General features: G+C 38.7%; 1 long non-coding RNA gene across 4 annotated transcripts in view; it reads right to left on the bottom strand.

Moving 5' to 3' along the window:
• Positions 1-21,356, bottom strand: part of LOC125100392 (uncharacterized) — a 323,416-nt gene that overhangs the window by 178,409 nt on the left and 123,651 nt on the right. For all 4 annotated transcript variants that reach the window (XR_007127531.1, XR_007127529.1, XR_007127530.1 and 1 more), the window contains exons 4-5: positions 4,714-4,855; positions 3,476-3,542 (exon numbers count right to left, since the gene is read on the bottom strand). This is a non-coding gene — a long non-coding RNA (uncharacterized LOC125100392). The remainder of the gene's footprint in view (positions 1-3,475; positions 3,543-4,713; positions 4,856-21,356) is intronic.

Here is a 21,356-nt window from a genome sequence, read left to right as displayed (position 1 = left end):
TCAAGAATTGGATATTTATGTACCTGATAACAAAGCTACAAAATATATGAGGCAAGAGTCCAAAAGGCTAACCAGAAGAGCAGACACAGCAACGTGAGCTCTTTAGCAATTCTCCAGTTGGGCTAACGATGCGCATGCTACAGGATCCGTATGCAAGAGACGCAAGGACATACAGCAAGATCAGTATATCCTTAAGCACACAACCTCTGCATGTTTCTTTCATCCATCACAAACCCTTTTCCACTTAATTTATCGCTCTGTCCCTGTCCAAACCCCTGCAAACCCCACCTCAGTAATTCTTATCCTTTCATGATTGTAAGTGCAGTGCCATTGGTCACACTTTTATTATCTGACATAATCTCTCAATAAATAGTATAATAATGTAACAATAAATACCTACATAATCTCTAAATTAACTTAACACCTTGATGATCAACACCTGTTCTTCTGACAACAATTTCATCTAACTCTACTGAATCAATAGACTCTATTTTATTAAGAAAATATAATATTTGCAATATCCTTTAATATGCTGGAGCACAGAATTATAACCTCTCTTCCAAAACTTCTTAGCAAATTCATTTCATCATTATTATTTAACCTAAGGTCTGAGCATTCCTCAGCACACTATTTCTTTTCCAATAGAAATGTGTATCACAGGGTGCCTGGGTGGCTTATTGGGTTAAAGCCTCTGCCTTTGGCTCAGGTCATGATCTCAGAGTCCTGGGATTGAGCCCCGCATCGGGCTCTCTGCTCAGTGGGGAGGCTGCTTCCTCTCTCTCTCTCTCTACCTGTGTCTCCGCCCACTTGTGATCTCTGTCAGGTAAATAAATAAAATCTTTAAAACAAAACAAAACAAAACAAGAAATGTGAATCACTTCTTTCTTATCTGAGTAATATCTTTCTTTCTTATTAGATGATATGCTCTATTAGGACATGGGGAGCTGCTGTCTTTTGTGTAGCACCTAGCACTTTGGCTCAGTAAATATTTGTTCCATGAATGAATGAATGAATGCAGGGAATGAGCTACAGAGATGTGTTTTTCTACCTACCCCCTGACACACACATGCCTGGGAGCCTCAGAACTTGCTAATAGACACGTACCAGCCTTTTTCCAGCAGCGTTTGACACAGTTATCTCCCCATTTTCATCAGATATGGCCATGCTTGTTAGCCTCGGGGCATACTTACAAGCAATGCAGCAAAAAAGGCCATCCCTGCCATGATAGTTTATTGCAAAACACGGAATAAAATAAAGCAAGCATGTAGGGTTATACATACACAAACTAACAAACAAACAAAAGGTCTAAACCACTGTGGCATCATTGTGACAGTGGTGTCTGACAGAAACTCCGGTGGCTCTAACTCCTGTCAGAGGCAATGAATGCCTGTGGTGTGTGTGTGCTGGAATGGAGCTGAGAAGAAATCGTGTTCCAGTACTTTGAAACTGTCGACAGGTGAATGGCAGATGAATCTTTCTGAAGGTGACCATTGCCAGCATGCAAATTCTCTGCTTTAGTTGGTGGTGTGGCCTTTGTGCTAGCATGTAATTCTCACCAAAGAACATTACTACTAAAATACCACGTGAATAAAAGAGTGAATTTTAAGATGAATTCAGGGTCCTGAGGCCAACAGGATAGATGGAAGTGTGTTTGAGTTCTACATAACTGGGTTCTGATAGCCACCGTGGGTCTTTACTTTGGTTTCCTGTCTCAGGGGTAAAGCACTCACAGGGACTATTTCAGTGCTGCCTTGGCCACTCCTCATGACTAGCCATGGGGTCCCGGTCGCTTCAAAATTTTCCTTAATGGCAAAAAACCAAAACAAAAACAAAACCATGTTGGGATGAAAAGAGAGTGCAAGAAGGATTAATAGCATATGATATGTCGGATTCAGTTCAGATTTCCCCATGCAAGAGATCTAATTTGGGGCTGGACTGCAACACTGAGCCAAGATTGATTCATCCCCAGAAAGCAGTAACAAAGGGTCACTCGCAAAGTGTGCAAGATGGCAGACTAGGACTTGTGCTCCAAACTGTCTTCATTGCAGGGAATCAAGGAAATCCTTTTGGCCAAATATCTGGTCATTGCCTTCCGTGAGGTAGGACTCTCTTGCAGCAAGATGATGTTTAAATCCTACAATTTTTATTCTCTGCTTCTCAGGTTTAACAGAGATATAACCATCATGGAATGTAGGAGAGGAAAGCAGCAAGAAAAGAAAGGAAGAGAAGTGGTTTAGACATAAAAAACCTCACTTGGCTATAGGAACGGTCAGGGAAGGCACAGTCATCTTTTATTTCTTAAAGTTCTCCAAAGACAGGAAATAAGAGTCTGTGGAAGTCAGTTCTTCTCCCTCATAGGATGACTTCTTTTCTGGCAGATAAACATACCTAACAGGATTGCTAGTGTTTGGGGTAGTGGGGTATGATTATCATAGCAGATGCTTATTCTGTAGCTGACGGAGACAGGTCTGACTTGCTCTTTACTTTTGCTGGCATTTTATTATGAATTTCACTGTGACAATAGAAAGGATGAACCTGAGCTTCTGAGCAGATATAGCCAATGGCCCATTTATTTCTAGTGTCAGTGTTTGTCTGAGTTCCAGTGGGAACATGGCAATCTTGAAACTTGTCTGATACTGGCATTTAGAAAAGAGCTGGATTCTTGCTCAATTTATACTACATCTAGTCCTTTGAAAGGCTTATTCTAATGCAAGGTCATGCAAAATGTTTGTGTGCAATTGATGTTGAATTTTTATACTAGCTGAGCTTCATTTCAGAATTCAATGCATTTGTTAAAACAAACTTTACTTTTATTTCAGCACAAACTTTGCTCCCAGAGTTATCAAGCATCTGAGGTTTTTTTTTTCAGAAGAGAATGTTTTCAAGCTCATCATCCCATGGCCATGGATATAGGAGTTCTTACTCAGATACATACCAATTCAGTCTTTGCCGATGTTAGGAAAAACAGAAGCCCAATCTAATTGTATCACAACTTTGTAGCTGCCTGGAAATTCTCTTTTTGATGTTTCTGACAATGAACACTCTCTCCTGTTTTAAGACTTCTTTCGACCTCTCCTTTGCCCTTCTCGCTCCCACCGTGATTAAGTTCCCATGACCACCTGACTCATTCGGTGGGATATTAACCACTCTAACTCACTGCCATCCTTAAAACACCTTACTCACTCTCACCGTATCATCCCTCCTTTGCCTCTGCCTGTGCACCCACATTCCGCATGCACTGCCTCAACTACCATGACTTGGAAGTGTTAGCTTCTGTTTAATTTTTATATTCCTTTAAGAAAACTGTTATTTGCAATGGTCTCCAATACCTTTGTACAAAGTCTTCCTTTTTGGGGTAAGGGCCAAGTAGGGAATAAAGAAGGCTGCTTGCAATTGGAACCCTTGACTAAAACACACAGTAACTCTTGTCCATACGTGCAGCGCATGAAGCCAGAAAACAATTGTTCAAGCCTACCTCAGAGAAAGTTCCAGTCCAGTTGGTGATGGATCGCCAAAAGTTAATCAGACCAAGGGAGTGTGACCTGCAGGGACAAGCAGACGTTGAACAGTCAGTGCGAAAGAGACAAGATACAAATCTGATCCGGTGAATGGGAGCCCAGGGAATCTCATCTGAGGAGCTGTTGGGTTTTTGTAAACACATAGAAGAGTATTATCCTGGAATGATTTTTATGGATTTTCATTGATTAATGGAATCTACCTGTAAAATGAGTGGCAGTGAAATTTAATCTGTCCATCTCACTTCAGTGGAATGTTAGATGAATGAAGTCACCTTGGATCTGTAATCAGTATCTGTACACATTTAAAAAGAGGGAGGAGGAGGAAGAAAAAACAAACAAAAAACTGTGTTTTTTTCCCCACGCCCACCTTTTACCCCCCCCAACCAGTAGCTAAAAAGGAAGCCTGTAGGCATATGGAAATCAGAAACATAAGTAAATGAAATTTTCCCTTTGTTATCAAGTCCCTCTTTCACAGTTCTTTTCTTTGTGTCCTGTCTTGCTTTCGCTCTTTAATTTTTTTTTTTTAGGTTTTATTTATTTATTTGAGAAACAGATTGAGAGAGAGAGAATGAGTAGGGAAGGGCAGAGGGCGAGGAGAAAGAATCTGAAGCAGACCCCACACTGAGCGCAGAGCCCAATGCGGGGCTCAATCCCATGACTCCATGATCATGACCTGAGCTGAAACCCAGAGTCGGACACCTAACCAACTGAGTCACACAGGCATCCCTCCTTAATTTTCTTTTGAATGTGACTATGAATTGATGTCCTGATGACCGTGTCTATGCTCTACTAGCCCAGGAATCTGGGAGAAAAGAGGAAAGCAGCAGATAACTGAGAGGAGAGAGAAAATGATATAATGAAGCGGGAAGTAAGAAGTATTGAAAAATTGGGGGACAGGTGAAATTGTGCCGTCTAATACTGCTTTGCCAGACTCTTCTTTGCGGCGTCTTTACTCTCCCTTAAAAGGCAGCACAAGCAGGCTCATGATGAGTTGTACATGAGATAGATTCGGTTCTCTACAGGCTGAATGCTTCATCTTTCCAGTAGAGACATTTTCAAGAAATTTTGAGGCCATGTCTCAGGGAGGGAAATAGCCCCTTTTCAGAAGAGCAGAACCAGACAGTTTTGTCCTCTGGCAGCCATTCAGACCTATACAGGGACCCACCAGGTGACTGTGGAAGGGGCTTCCTCCCACCTGCTCCAGCCCAGGGAAGTGCTGGGATCACAGAGGGTCTCCAGTGGAGTGCGTGCTTGATCTTCAGCCCTGAAGAGGGACTGCACCAGATGCTGTTTCCTTCTGTACAGGGACCTACTCATTTAAGCAGCCACCGCCAAATCTAAAGGTTAAAAAAAAAAAAGGCAGTCATTTTCATATCCAATATTCAATATCTACTTTAATTAAAATGGATATCTACTTAAATTATTTAAAGAAGGTAGCTCTTTGATCATGAGTGCTTATTTCCAAAGACTGGAGACAGCATAACTCAGCCTCCCCAAGTCCTAATTAAAGGTGATAGCCTGAATTAGCATGCAACTACTTGCTATGTTTGTCACATCACTAGTAAAAGTAGTTTCAGTGTTCTTATTTTTTCTTACTTAAATAGATTGCTCCTTCATAAGCAGAGAGCCCAAGCTCTCCCTTCCCCGAAGAGGGTGGTGGATCTTGTTGCCGTCTAGAGGATTCCAAAAGGAATATGAATGTTGATAATTATTTGGAAGTAATGAAGTTACCACTGCTGTTTCCCAAGCATTTAAAGAACTGTATTCTAATATTTGCTTCAAGACTGATTTTTTGATATTTTAGTCACTTATTTCTAACAGAGCTGAACGCTCCTTGGTAACTAGGCAGCACTGAAATTTGCAACTTCTTTTCTAATGAACCAATATCTGAGCAATTAGAAAAGGAGAAAAATTGAGGAGATTGGTTCAGATTTTTCATTACCCCCTTACAATCATACCAACAAGGAAATCATACCAACAAACATGATGTAACCTCAGTGTGACATCATAGGCTATGTCCATGGGGAGAAAGGAATTGCAAAAAGTGTTTCTCTATAAGGTCTTGAAATGGTATCCCAAGGTGAGGTGAGGTTCCTGGGATATTGGATGTGCACAAAGGACTCAGATGACAGGAAGACGTTTTTATTTGTCTTTGTGTGGCTCTTGATTTCTAGCCCCTGCCTAGAGATCAATGGTTCTTTGCTTCAACTGCCCCATTTAATGGCTCTTTTTCTGGTAACAGGCCCTACCCTCTGGCCACAGGGGTGTGACTATTAACCAAGTGAGAGCAACATCTCTCTGGACAGAATGGCTAGCACCAGGATATGTTATCAAAGTAAGCCAAACTGGGGAATGCTTTAAATTGTAGCTGCCAGAGAAGTATCCGTTTCTCTCTAATTGGGTAGCTAAAAGGGAGAGAGCCAAGAGTAGCAGAAAGCCATGTTTCTTCTGCTAAAAGGGCTGCAGATTTTAAAAAGCTGCAGTACAGGGACAGAATCACAATGGTGTCTGAGGACCTAGTTCCAGAAGTCCCAAAGGCCAGTTGCCACCTTCTGTTTCTATAGTTTGATTAGATGAGCCAATACAGTTCTCTTTTGTTTAAGTAAATTTAGTTTTTGTCACTTGCAACCAAAGACTCCTAACTAAAACACTGACTTCACATATAAAAATTGTCTCACCCTCCTGCTGCATTACTTTGAATTAAGTTTTATTTCCTCCAGCACATTAGCTCAGAATGGTATCTTGCTACAAGTATATCTTGATATTTTTCTCTTGCTTCGTGTTCCTTCTAACTATCTCTGGAATTGGTGCAAGGGGTAAAGGCTGGACCTGTTTAGGTGGGGCCTGAGTTTTAAGTACCCACTGAGAAAGAGAACCTCCAGGAAACAGACTTAAGGTTGCAGAGGGGAGGGGAGTGGAGCAAGGGGTAACCAGGTGATGGGTATTGGGGAAGGCACGTGTTGTGATGAGCACTGAGTGTTAAATGCAATTAATGAATCGTTGAACACTGCATCAAAAACTAATGATGGGCTATATATTGGCTAACTGAACATCATAAAAGATAATAAAAGAAAAAAAGAGTTTACAATGAATGAGCCTTTGCTTAAATGGTCAAATGATGTTTGATGAGGGTATCAAGACAATTCAATGGTGAAAGAACAGTGTTTGCAAAAACTTATGCTAGGTCAACTAGAGACATATGTGCAAAAAGAAAAAAAACAAAGTTGCACTCCTACTTTACCCCATATACAAAAATTAATTCAAAATTTAAGAGTTAAAACTATAAAACTTTTAAAAGAAAACATAAGTCTAAAGCTCTGTGATCTGGACTAAGCAATGGTTTCTCAGATATGACACCAAAGTCACAGACAGCAAAATGAAAAATAAAATGGACTTCATCAAAACTTAAACTTTGTGCTTCAAAGGACATCATCAAGAGAATGAAAAGACAGCCCATAGAATGGGAGAAAATATATCCAAATCATATACCTGATAAGGAACTTTTACTCAGAGTTTAAAATAATTCTTAACAACTCAAATATAAAAAGACAAGTAATCCAATTTAAAAATGAGCAAAAGACTTAATAGATATTATCCAAAGATAAACAAATGGCCAATAAGTACATGAAAAAAGATGCTCAAAATCATTAGTCATTAGGTAAATACAAATCAAAACCATAATGAGAACTTTTCATACCCACTAGGATGGCTAGTATCAAGAAGACAAACATGAAATGTATTGATGAAGATGTGGAGAAATTGAAACCCTCACACATTGTTGGTGGAAATATAAAATGGTGCAGTCACTTTAGAAAACAGTTTGGCAGAAACAAGACAGAGGATCATAGGGGAAGGGAGGGAAAAATGAAACAAAATGAAACGAGAGAGGGAGACAAACTATATAAAAGACGCTTAATCTCAGGAAACAAACAGGGTTGCTGGAGGGGAGGGGTTGGGTGGGATAGGGTGTCTGGGTGATGGACATTGGGGAGGGTATGTGCTATGGGGAATGCTGTGAATTGTGTAAGACTGATGATTCACAGACCGGTACCCCTGAAACAAATAATACATTATAGGTTAATTAAAAAAAAAAAAAGAAATAGTTAAGCATTTTCTTAAAAAGAAAAAGGGGCACCTGGGTGGCTCAGTGGGTTAAAGCCTCCGCCTTCGGCTCAGGTCATGGCCCAGTGTCCTGGGATCGAGCCCTGCATCAGGCTCTCTGCTCAGCAGGGAGCCTGCTTCCTCCTCTCTCTCTGCCCGCCTCTCTGCCTACTTGTGATCTCTATTAAATAAATTAGAAAAAAAAAAGAAAAGAAAAACACAGACTTAACCGTATGACCCAACAATTCCATTTCTAGGTATATACCTAAGAAAATTATAAATACATATCCACACAGAAACTTGTACACAAATTTTCACAGTACCATTATGTACAGTTATCCAACTGATAAATGCATAAACAAAATGTAGTACGGGAATATTACCTGGTCCTATGAAAAGACTGAATGCATCAATAGATGCATGCTACAACTTTGATGAACCTTGAGTATATACAACATGAGAGAAGCCAGACACAAAAGGCCCATGTTATGTGATTCCATTTAGTAAGTATCTAGGATTGAGTTAGAAATAGATTAGTGGTTGCTGGGGACTGGGGTTGGGGGAAGGCAAATGCCAAGAGACTGATCATGGGTATAGATGAAAGCGTCAAGTAGTCACACGAGGAAAAAATAATGCTTAGATGAAGCTTTAAGAATTCAGAATGAAATTATCTAGACAAGTGATTGGCTGCTGATTCCACTTTTGGGCAAAGAAACTATGAATGAGTTAAATTTCTGGAGAAATTGCAAGGTAATTCTGAGGGAAGAGATGTTCATAGCTCTGCAGTCAACTTGTACAGCTAGGACTCATTCAAGCAAACCTGGGTTCAAATCCCATTACTGCCATTTAGTAGTAACAGATAAGTTAGTTGCCTTCTCTAAAATGCCATTTTCTTAGTCAGTGATAGTAATTATCTGGACGTGTTGACTTCTCTTGCCATGAATGTTGGATGAAGAGATGCTCGGTGCAGCCATGTCTATGGCCTTTGTGATTCAGAATACAGATAAACGCTCTCTCCTTGTAGATCTTACATTCCGGGGAAGAACATGGACCAAAAAAGTAAAGAAACAGGGCAATTTTAGAAAAGTGACCTTAGGCAAAGTAAAAGGATACACAGTCATGAGTGATGATGAGGAGAGGGACAACTTTAGAACCGGTGGTCCAGAAAGGTCTCTCTGAAAAGATGATATTTGAGAAAAGAACAGAAAAGTAAGGAGTCCACTAGGCAAAAATGTCCAGAGAATTTTAAGAGGATTTTTAAATACCAAGACTATGAGAGAAAAGAGGGAAAGTCATGGAAAAAGAGTGAAAGAAGCATATTAAAGAAAGATCAACCTGGCCAGAGTACATTGTGTGGGGAAGTCATTGGGATTAATGCTGAAGGTAGGCACAGGCTGGATAAGTCCAGGGCCAAGAATCAATCAAAGGAACAAATGGGATTCTATATGCTCAGCCTCCATGTTTAGCAAATGGTATTACTCACAGGGCACAATAAAGCCACCGTTCATGAACTTGATTGCTCTTAAGGGATACAACAGGCAGTATGATATGGCTGTGACATTCTTCTTCATATAGACAGCCAGGGATGACCTGAACACTCTGGCTAGAAGGCCAGTGAGCCCTTTCCTCCTTTGTACTTCCTGTGGATTCCTCCCAGAATACAGACTACATCCAAAGGGGACAGGCTTCTTAGGAGAGGAGCATGTACGAAATGCTCTGGCCTACCTCCTAGCAACTCCATTAGTGGATGTACCTTGTGCCACACTGTGCAAAATGTGTGCTTTCCCTTTTTCAATTAAAATTGATCAGCATGACGAATACTAAAGGGCCTGGTGCTTTAAATCCACTAAGGATTAGCATTTGGACTGTGTGGGAGGCTGAAACACAACCAAAGAAGCTCTCACACAGAATTGCCCTAGTTACTACAGAAAAAGCCCTAGGAAATGGGATGCAGGGAACTCAGGAAGCCAAGCCATCCTGTACCATTCATGTTTCTTGCTGTTCCTTGTGATGATGGGCTGTTCTCACCTGAAGGACCAGTTATTCCCTATGAATCTTAAACTCACCTGCTAGCAACCTAGAAAGGAAGGACAATCCATTACTGAAAATATTATAATGGCTCAGACACTAAGGGAGGGCACAGCGACATACATTCATAAATATAAAATGAAATACTTTTAATATGTCCCATATATTGGAAGAAACATTGGGGGGTCCCAATTCTTCCCAGCTTCTAGCCAAACCTCTCCAAGGGAAGGTTAGTTAATGCACTCATTCTTGCTTTTGCTGAGGTTGTGAGTCAGGATTGAGGGCTGCTATGTTAGTTTTGTCATCTTTTTTTTTTTTTTTTCATTTAACTTTCCATGAACTATAGGACAACAGAAACAAATCCACCTATTATTGTGTGTCTGGAGAGACTGGGGACTAAGAATGGGGAAAGAGGCAAGGAGGAAGAGGATGTACTAGTTTAACCCACAACTACACAAAGAAATGTATGGTACAAGGCTTGGAAAATCCTTATTCCTTTAAAAAATAAACCTGAAATAACTCTTCTAGCCTGTATACTGAATCTAGAACTGAGACTAGTCAACTATACTTTATGGGCTTATATCTGAATCATATTAACACCCAAAAATGTATATGTGACCATAGTTTCTAAGAAATACACTCCTCTTTCAGTCTTTTGTGTTGTGCAGTATATTTCGTCACACCATATCAGAGTTAATTTTAGGGACTGAATTTCTAATATGACTTCAAGATGCAACCATGGTGGTCATATTTCATTATGTTATTATCAGTACATGTGAACTTTGCTGGTATAAAAAATATTCAAAAATGTATGCCCAGATGGAAATATTTTATAAAAGAGTGATTTTCAAGCAATGGGTTTACATAGATGAAGGTACAGACAGTCTTCCAAAGCATTTTTCAAGCTGGTTTCAGCCTCTCTTTCTGAAGAACCAACCAAAACACACAAATACAAACTCTGCCATGACAAATAACGAACGGGCCCAGTTCTTCCTTAACTGAATGTGGGCCATGGCATGGCCCGAGAGCACACAAAGTAAGTCAGCTCTGAGCTCTATTCAAATTATTAGAAGTATCTCAGCTGATCTGCCATGTCCTCAAAGTGACATTTCTTGTGACTCACATTTGAAACAACTTACGAAAACCATTCTGTATGTCAAACTTCATTTCATTCAATTTTCTTCTGGTTGAAAATTGACACTAAAGATGTTTTGTCTTTCAGAGCATTTTCCGTTGGGAGCCAAAGGCCTGATGATGTATAATCCCTCCTGAAGGCTTTATGGCAGGGCTTCACAAAGCAAACATTTTTTCCCCTTATTTTATATCACCCTGACAAACAGAAATGCTGAGCCATTTAATTACTGAGCCTGGCTGACACATCCAGAGAGTCAAATATTCTGGAGGTGTCTAGCTGAAGGGGAAAAATGCACTGAATTCCCAGAGTTACTTGTCAAGACGACGACACCAAGGAAACTAGTAAATAAGCTGGCGGGCCCAACAGCGGATGCCATGGTGTGCCTGAGTGGCCTTGGAGGCCCTGAGTCAGCTCCATTCACCCTGCAGCACAGCATCCTGTGATGGCGATACTTTGTCTTAACTTCAGGCTGAACAGCCAGGAGATGTTCGGCGTAGGTCAGCAAGAACAGAGGTCAAGCCACAGGCCCATATGTTCTGAGCAGGTCTGTGCTTTATAGCAACTTCCAGATCTAGAGCTCATACTCCTAATTCCCAAACTAACTCACAGAAAGAATCTGCACAGATGCAACTGAATATTTCTTCCTCAGACTCCAAATATGACAAACAGGCCCCATGACTGTTTATGAGTGCACTAAGATAGTATATCCTGTAATGTTTCATGACACATGATCGAAATGTATCAGGTTACCTTTATTTAATATCCTTTCCTCCCTTTAGAACAGTTAATCCCTGTGATATAATTTGCAGTCCATTTTATAGTAGTAACTAAAGTATGAAAGTAACTCTCTTGAATAGTTTGTTTGCATGCTTTAAAGTTTTCTCTTTTTCTTTCTTCCATCAATCATAGAACAAAAAGAAAAAGAAAGAAAAAGTACACCTTCTATGAGACAAGCAGTATTCTAACCACTGGAACCAAGCAGTCGAAATTGTAGACTGGTCACTGTCTTCCAGGAAATTACACTGAAGTTCAGGATTGGGGGTGGGCAGAAAATAAACATGTGAAAAGATCAGTACAATTTTAGAAGGGTTGTAAGTACTAGGAATAATTACAGAATGATACAGAATGGTTGTAGTATTGGAGACTTTCTAGAGTTGCCCAGGGAAGTTCTTTGATGTGATGATGTTGATTTGAGACATGAATGATGGAAATGATAACAGGAGGCAGCCCAAAGTATTTGGGTAAAGAGCATTGCAGGAAAAGGAGTAACTTGTGCAAATGCCCTGAGACAGAAATGATGACAGATGAGCTTCAGGATAGAAAGGTCAGTGTGGCCAGAGAGTAAGGAATGAAGAATGGAGGGGACGGAAGGAGGGTCAAATCCTGAAAGGTATTCTAGGCATATATTTTGAAAAGGAAGATGAAAAACTGTTTTTATTCAAAAGTAATATGATCTTGTAGGTAGAATATCCTATAGAAATTCACACAAAATCTGCCAGAGTCCATGACCAAACTTAAGAAATTATCAAGATACAAGATCAATGCATGTTATACTTCTATATACTAAGAGAAAAATCCCAAAGCACAATCAAGAAAATTACCATCAAAATAATATCAAAAGTAGTAAAATGCTTAGAAAAAATTTTAACAACAACAACAAAAAAAACTTGCACATTGAAAACTATAAAACATTGCTGAGAGAAATTTTTAAAGCTTTATATAAATTGAGAAACATTGCATACTTGAGAAAAGGAAGACCAAACATTTATAAGATGATATTTCTCCCCAAATAAATCCATATAATTCAATTCAATCCTTGTCAAAACCCCATCAGGCTTTCTTATAGAAACTGACAAACTATTTCTAAAATGGATATGGAAATTCAAAAGACCTACATTAGCCAAAATAATCTTGAAAAATAACAAAATCGAAGGACATGCTATCTGATTTCAGATAGTTGTGGCATCAGATCATTTATTATCAATGAAACATAATCAAATGTCCAAAATATATCCTATTTATGAATTATTTATTTAATTATGTTCAGTTAGCCAATGTACAGTACATCATCAGTTTTTAATGTAGTGTTCAACGATTCATTAGTTGTGTGTAACACCCAGCGCTCATCACAACACGTGCCCTCCTTAATACCCATCACCCAGCTAACCCATCCCCTCAGTCCTCTCCCTTCTGAACCCTCAGTTTGTTTCCCAGGGTCCATAGTCTCTCACAGTTTGTCTCCCTCTCTGATTTCTTTTCCTTCAGTTTTCCCTCCCCTCCCCTGTGGTTCTCCATACTATTCCTTATTTTTGACTAAAGTGGTGAGAAAACACAATGAGAAAAGTCTTCAAAAAACTGCTAGAGCAACAGGAGAGCTATGTTTTTTTAAAAAAGAACTTAAATCCTTACCTCATATAACACATGAAAATATCTTTTAGAATAAAATATTGGAGAAAATCTGTGAATTTATGTTAGACAAATATTTCTTCACTGTAACACTAAGAGTTCAATCATAAAAGAAAATATTGATAAATTAGACATTATTTAAAAAATAGGTTCTGCAAAAGACACTATCAATAAAATGAAAAGACAAGCCACAGAATGCAAGAAAAGATTTTCAAATCATATCTCGAAAAATGTTTTTTATATTGTGTGAATGTATAAAGAAGTGTTACAATACAATGTAAGAGAAATCAATTTTCAAATGGGGAAAGCTTTATATACAAATGGATAATAATCACATGAAAAGTTTCTCAACACTGTTAGACATTAGGAAAATAAAAATTAAAACTATAATGAGACAACATTCTACTCTCTATAGAATGGCCATAAACAAAAAGACAATCACAAGTGTTGGGCTACATGCCAGAAAACTCATCCCAGAGAACCCAGAAAACTCATCCACTGATGGTGGAAATGCAAACTGGTAGATCCAGTTTGGAAAACAGACAGTTTTTATACTTGTTGAGCATATATATCACTTTACCATGTGATCCAGTAATTTCACTCCTCAGTATTTACACAAGAAAAATGAAAATGTATGTCTACATTTAGATTTGTTCATCAATGTTTAAAGCAGCATTTTCCATTATAACTCAAAAAAGAAAGTAATCCAAATATCTATGAAATGGTGAATGGATAAACAAAATGTAGTATTTCCAAACAATGGGCTACTACTGGGAAAAAGGTCAAATTATTTATTCATGCAACAACATGAATATACGTCAAAAATACTATACTAAATGGAAGCAGTCATTCACAAAAGATTGTATGATTCTTTGTAACAGCAATTTCTAGAAAAGGCCAATCTATAGATACGCAAATCTGATTAATGATCGTAGCTGGAGATAGGAGTGGAAATTGACTAAAAAAAAAGCATGTGGGAACCTTTTAGGGTGATAGAAATGTTCTAAAATAGGATTGTGGTGATAATTGTACAACTGTACAAATTTGCTAAAAATTGTTTAACTGTACACTCACTATGGGTAAATTTTGTGACATGTCAGTTACACCTCTGTAAAGCTGTTAAAAAAAATCACAGTGGTATCAGTGCCTGTAGTTATAACTTAAATGGCAGGTATTTATTAAATTATTTTCACCAATTTTAGTGGCATTTTCCAAGATAAAATTCCAGTTAAACACTTTATCTCTATTCACTATGATGTTGATGTTCCTGCTTTATATGGTTTCACCTTAAGTGGCCTTTTCAGTACCAGTTAGCTTTAGATAATGATGATGTTTTCTATGTATAGTACTTCACGGTGTGCTGTATCAGTTAGGAACACATTAAAATACAAGTAAAATCCAATTTATAACAGTATATATTTAGGTAGGTCTTTTTTGTTTTTGTTTGTTTTATACAACTGGAAGTCTAGAGGTAGGTGACTATGGGTAGGTTCAGTGGCTCAATATGAAACAAGAGGGGCTCCTCAGCAAACAGATGGGATTGTCATATGGAGTGTTCAAAACAGCAATAAGAGGGGAAAAGAATACACAAGAAGGAAAGAGAAACCTCCCCTGTTAACCCCACTAAACCTTCAGTTACTAAACAACTTGATTACCTCTGCAGAGGAAGCTCAGGAAGAAGATGTGGTTTCCTGGAATATTATCAAGATGAAAATGGCAGAGAAGAGTCAGAATCTGTCCACCAAGCCAATAAACAGTGACTGTCACTTATCTTAATGACATTTGGAACATCAGAATAGGAGCAAATGGGATGAGGGCACCTCCCAGGGTATATAGGAAGCCACTAGTAATTCACATAAGAAATGAAGTAGGAACTAAAATGGAAAAGAACCTCACTCTGTATCATCTCTGCCTTCAGAAATATGATTTCATGAAGGTATATCAAATCAATCCTGTAATGTTGGTCTAACATTGTAATTTTATATGTGAGGAATTTATAGTCCAGAAAGATTACCTGATTTGCCTAAATCCACCCCACAAAAAACTAGCAGAGCATGAAGGCCTACCCAGATGCCATGAATCACAGTTTGATTCTTTTATTGTCATACTGGGAACTCTGTTCCCTGTTTATCTATTGATTGTTTTTTATCTTGTGTTTACTAGCATGCTGTAAGGGAATGACTTTTTTCCTACCTTTTTCTACTCCCCTAGGAGTAACCACAGTTTTGAGCACAAATATTCTTAGTAAATATTCAGCTGCCTCATTGCATCATAAAAATAACAAGAACCCTCAATTAGCCAATGCAATTCATGAAAGAAAGCTACATTGCAATGTTGAACTTTTACATGGAAATTTTCTATGATCTACTGATGGTGTTTGCTGAGAAAATTCACTCCTGAGGCAACTACTTTAAAGACTTTGCTCACCAATTTTCCGGGGATGGATGTATGGAGAAGTACCATTTCTCCCATGAGTTCCCAAAGGGATTGCTGAGATATCTAGAAGCTTCCTAATCATTGCAGTTGTAGAGTTTTCCTTTAGGAAACCCATCTGCAGAATATTTTCTGATTCTCATCTAACTTTCTTTTCTGGTTCAGTGCAGCCTAACATCGAGAGCAAAGAAGCCACCCTGTTTTTATGGCATGGGTATGAGAGAATCAATCAAGCAAGTTTAGAGCACATAAAATAAAATGGCTTCATCTTTTCAATACCTGCAGTCCTCATACAGCCATGCCACCTGGCACCTGGAATTGAAGACTGTTTCAGTCACATGATGGAACACTGGCCTCGGGATTTTGGAATGAAAGGATGAGCAATGAAAGCCAAGGCCCATGCACCTGGTGTTAAGGAAAATTTACACCCGAAAGAATGTGAGAATGTGGTAGCAAGGCTTACATTTGCAGGTAAGACTTTTTTTTTTTTAACCAGTGAGGGAGTCTATCACAGCAATTTAATGAGATAGAGAGAAATCAGGTAGTAAGAAGAGATGATGAACAAGCATTTCAGTGTCAAGCCAGATGTTTGAAATATTGCCAAATGATGTTCCTGATGTTTTTCAAAATTCAAATATCCACATTGCTCTCAATGAACTACTTCTTTTAATAGCAATAATTTCATATGAGTTTCATGAGATAATTATTCAAACCTCATAAGAGATGAAAACAATTTAACTGATCCAAGTTCTGAAACACTGGAGAGTCATCAGTAACCCCATACCAATCTATATTCCATCATGCAATAGACTTTATTTCTATAAGGTATCAGCAAACTGTAATTTTATCATATCATTAATATCATTATTAAAAATGTCATGTCTATACTGAAGATAAAAATACAAAGAAAGATTAGGCTTACAGAAGCAGAAGACAAATTGGTACCTCAAAATAACAAATCTCTGTTTCTATTTGAGTATTAACCAAATCACTACAATCTTTGATTGTACTGAGGAAATTATGTATCAAGTATATCTCTACTAGTTGAACACCTTTTTGAAGGAACACCAGACCTAAACAAAAAAGAACATATGGAAATGATACAGAACATTTTTGAAGACCAAGATTCCTGGTGTCTTAATTTGGCAGTAATTGAATACTTCTTGAACTTAGTATTTTCTGTGTTATATACATAATTCACTGACAGAATAAGTAATAGTCATCATTTAAGTGATAAAGTATGGAATCCCAATAGGCACTTTTAAGCTTTAACAATATACTAAAAAGCCACTGTATTTTTTTTTTCCCTTGGCTTAGAGAATTATTCCAGGACTCATTTATTACCTGCCATTGAATACTTCTGGGTCAGCACAGGGTCCTTAATATACACTCTGGGTCTTTTATCTTGGACCACTATTCCCCTTCTTGTCTTGATCCTTGTGTACATAGAAAGCCAAACTTATATGGTCTACTTTGTATATTATTCATAAGATTTATTAGATAATATTACTTGAGTTTTCACTCATTTTCCATGCTCCTTAAACTCAAGACATCTATTGTTTTGTTTTCTGTGGCCATGTTGAAACTTACCATTACAGTAGCTCTCTTCTCCTGGACAAGATCATAGAAAAATGCTCGGCACACTGGTAGAATGATTTCTTAATGCAGCAGTCCCCCAACTGCCCTATCTGTAGAAAGTGAAACCATAGTTTGAGAAACCCATGGTCAACCATGGTCCAGAAGTGAATGATCCTCCTTCAGACAACCTTCTATATTCTCAGAAGGTCAACAGTAGCTTAAAGCTATATCACAATACCTAGGTCATTCACCGCATTTCATTTTATCATCTCACATCATCATCATCATAAGAAGGCTGAGTATAGAACAGTAAGATATTTTGAGCGGGAAAGACCACAATCACTTAACTTTATTATAGTGTATTGTTATAGCTCATCTATTTTTATGATTAGTTATTGTTATTGACCTTTTACTGTGCTTATTTTGTAAATTAGACTCTATGATAGGTATGTATGTTTAGGAAAAAGCATAGTATATATAGGGTTCAGTATAACCCACAGTTTTAGGCATCTACAGGAGGTTCTGGAACATATCTGCCACATATAAGGGGGAGGGGAGGCTACTGTATCTTTTACATGGTATTAGAAAGGAGATGTTCTCCCCCGGGGCTAATAATACATTATATGTTAATAAAATATTTTTTTTTTAAAAAGAAAGGAGATGTTCTCTCTTTTACACTGGATCCTGAGCTGTAGATACATGTTATCCAGAGCTGTGGAAAACTTTGTCAGTTTTTGACTATATCAGAAGTTGGGGATGGTCTGGAGCAAGTGGAGCGTGTATGCATTGCTGGTGGTAAAATGGTACAACTGCTTTGGAAAATAGCTTATGATTTCTTAAAAAGTTAAACATACACCTACAATATGACCCAGACTTTCCACTCTTGGATATTTTCTCGAGAAATAAAAGCACAGGTGTACATGAAAACTTGTACACAAATATTAACAGATGTTATTTGTAATGGCCAAAACTAGAAATAACCCAAATGTCCATAAAATAGTGAGTGAACAGATTGTGATACATGTATACTCACACAATGGAACACTATCCAGCAATAGAAAGAATTACTGATACACGCAACATGGATGAACGTGAGATAATTAGAGTGTAAGAAGTCAAATATTAAAAAATACATGTAGTATGATGACATTTTTGCACAATTTTAGGAAATTCAAGTTAACCAATACTCGCTTTGGAAGAGTAAGGGAAAAGCAGTAAAAGACTTCTGAAGGTGATGAATGTATACATACTCTTGATTGTGGTTAGGATTTCACAGGTAAACGCATATTTCAAAACAAAATTCTGCACTTCAAATGCATGCAGTTTATTATGTCAATTGGATATCAACTGTCAAAAAAAGAGAGAAATAGAGACCCTCAATGTTGTCACACACTAAACAAGTGAATCCCAACAGATTTTCACCAAAAGGGACCCCTAAGATAAATATTTACAGCCCAGAACTAAAGACTGAAATGCAGAGCACTGCCTATCACTGCAGAAGCTAAAAGGACCGGTTTAACTCTCCTGATGTCTGCCAGCCTGTCTGCCATGCTCACATGTCCATGAGCACAGACACATAACCTAATCACTTCCGATGGGCCACTGCCTCACAGGACTTTGAATCTGGAGGGAGTGACACACAAAGAACTAAGATGGTCCAGAACACAATCTGATGGCTCAGAGGCAGCAGAGAGGGAAGCAGTGACATCTGGAAAACAGTAGCAGCTCTGCCTGAGGATCCTGGGACCTTGCAGGACTGCCCACCGTCCAGGAGCACCAGAAGCAGCAAGGCCACCGGTGGAGTGGGCCCAGCAACAGGGGCAGCACTGGCAGCTCTCGCACAGTATGATCTCAGCAATAGTTCTCATCACCTACCTCACCTCAGCTACGTCTCCAAGTATTTCCTTCCAGACTAAGAGCTACCTATTATCCTTCCAATAAATGTCCTTTCTGCTTACATTAGAGAAGAAGTATTAGGAATCTAAAAAGTAAACACTGAGGTGTCTGGATGGCTCGGTTCTTTAAGTGCCTGTCTTTAGCTCAAGTCATGATTCAGGGTCCGGGGATCCTGGGATCAAGCCCACATCAGGCTCCTGGCTCAGCGGGAAGTGTGCTTCTCTCTCTCTCTCCACCATTCTCCTGCCTCCTCCGCTTGTTCTCTTTCCCCTCTCAAATAAATAAAATCTTTTAAAAAATAGAATAAAAATAGACATAAATGTCCAAGTGATCCACATACTAATTATCTAACCAGTCAAATTAGATTTTATATCCTATACTTTATAAATGAACAGCAAAGTTTGCCCACAGTGAAAGTCAAACTAAGTTGGGAAACATGTCTCCAGATAGATGTGAAAGTGACTGGATAAGAAAGGGCACTAAAAACAGAGCTGCATTGCTCATCTATGGGAAGCAGAGGGACTGGAGCTCTCAGTCCCTCCTCTGGGATGGGAGGAATCTCAGATAACGTATCTTAAAAGCAATGTATACCTGAAACGAATATGACACTGTCTATTAACTCTACCAGAATTAAAATTAAAAACTTAAACAAAAAGGCACTGCAAGGGTTATGCTGGGATTAAGTCTCCTTGGAGAAGTTAGTCATTGTAAGTTGACTAGTTTAATTGCCAGTGCTCTGAAGGAAGATGGGAGGCAAGGAGCCCACCCACACAAAGCCAGCCGAAGCGGGGGAATGCTGCTACGTGTTTTGAGAGTTCTTTGGCTTAAGAATCCAGGTTCACTCATGGTCCCTCTCTAACAAGTGAGGGTTTTAATGGGCATTTAATCGCCGCTGTGAACTTTCAGTAATTTATTTTATGGGGGGGGGGGGACCCAAGCCCAAAAGCCATAGAGACATCTCCAAGAGACCAAGTGATGACATTTATTTTGATAGGCCCTATTGATTCAGTTCCTCAGTGTGTGAGTTGCATGGGAGCAACTGTTTTTCCCAAGATAAAGACTCAGAAAAGTGGTATTAATGCATTCGGGCTTCGATAACACCAAGCGGAATACTCATAGACTAATGGCAATAGTTAAGGAAATAGTGGGCTTGTGGCCCTTTAAGAAGTTTTCACATATGAGACACATGTCACATAAGGTAGTGAACGCTTTTGGAAACAAATCCTTATACCTCCACCTCTGAAATGTATCCCAAATCTTCCTATTCTCACTTCTCAGCCCTCTCTGGTTTTACCTGGATTAGTGGCAACTGGTTAACCTGATTTCACTTTCATTCACAAAAATCCATCTGTCAGAAAGAAACCAGAATGAGGTTTTTAAAATGTGTATCAGATTGTGTCACTTTCCTGCTTATAACATTCAGATGGCTTCTTAATACATTTGGAATAAAATCTAAATTTCTTATTAGGACCTATGGTGCCCAAAGCACTCGGTCCCTATGTAACTCCCCATCTTAGCCCTTACCATCCTTCTCTGCGCTAACTCTACCCCGACCTCACTGGGCTTCTTCCTGTTCCTTGATTACACCAAGCTCCTACAAGAGGGCCTTCACACATGCTCTTCCCACTGACCGTGACTACTTTCCTCATCTCCTCAGGTAGCTGATTCCTACTAACAAATCAGGACTCAGCTCAAATATTTGTTCCCATGGTAGCCTTTCCCGACCACTCAGTGTCAAGTATCCCCTTCCACATCTACCCATGACTGTTTTACTGTCATCAGAGTACCTTTCACGATCCGAGACCAACTTTTTTGTTTACTTATGGATTATCTGTTGCCCCACTAGAATTAAGCTCTTTGAGAATAGGAGTCCTGTGTGCTTGAATTATCACTGCATCTCCAGGGTCTACAACAGTGTCTGGCACATAGTAGACATTCATTAATTGTATATTTTATGAATTAATAAATTAAAAGCAGAAAGAACAACAAATCCCAGCTGTATTTATCATCACCTGGCAGTCTACCTGATGTAGAATTAGGATTAACCGATCTGCAACATCCTATGAAGATTGATGGCTCCCGGCCCCTAGTGGCAAATCACTAATAATACTTAACAGATTATCCAACAATCAAATATTTTAATATTTGTCTAGTATTTTTCATCAAGTCAAATATTGGCTTATCATAATTAAATATCAGAACTAAGAGAGATCTTAATTATAGAAATGAAATGTAACATTAATAACAGCTAACATTTATTG

Source organism: Lutra lutra, chromosome 5 (genome assembly GCF_902655055.1).
Source record: "Lutra lutra chromosome 5, mLutLut1.2, whole genome shotgun sequence".
In the NCBI taxonomy this organism is placed as follows: domain Eukaryota; kingdom Metazoa; phylum Chordata; class Mammalia; order Carnivora; family Mustelidae; genus Lutra; species Lutra lutra.
The sequence above is the reverse complement of the archived record's forward strand: the minus strand, read 5'-3'. Positions and strand labels throughout refer to the sequence as shown.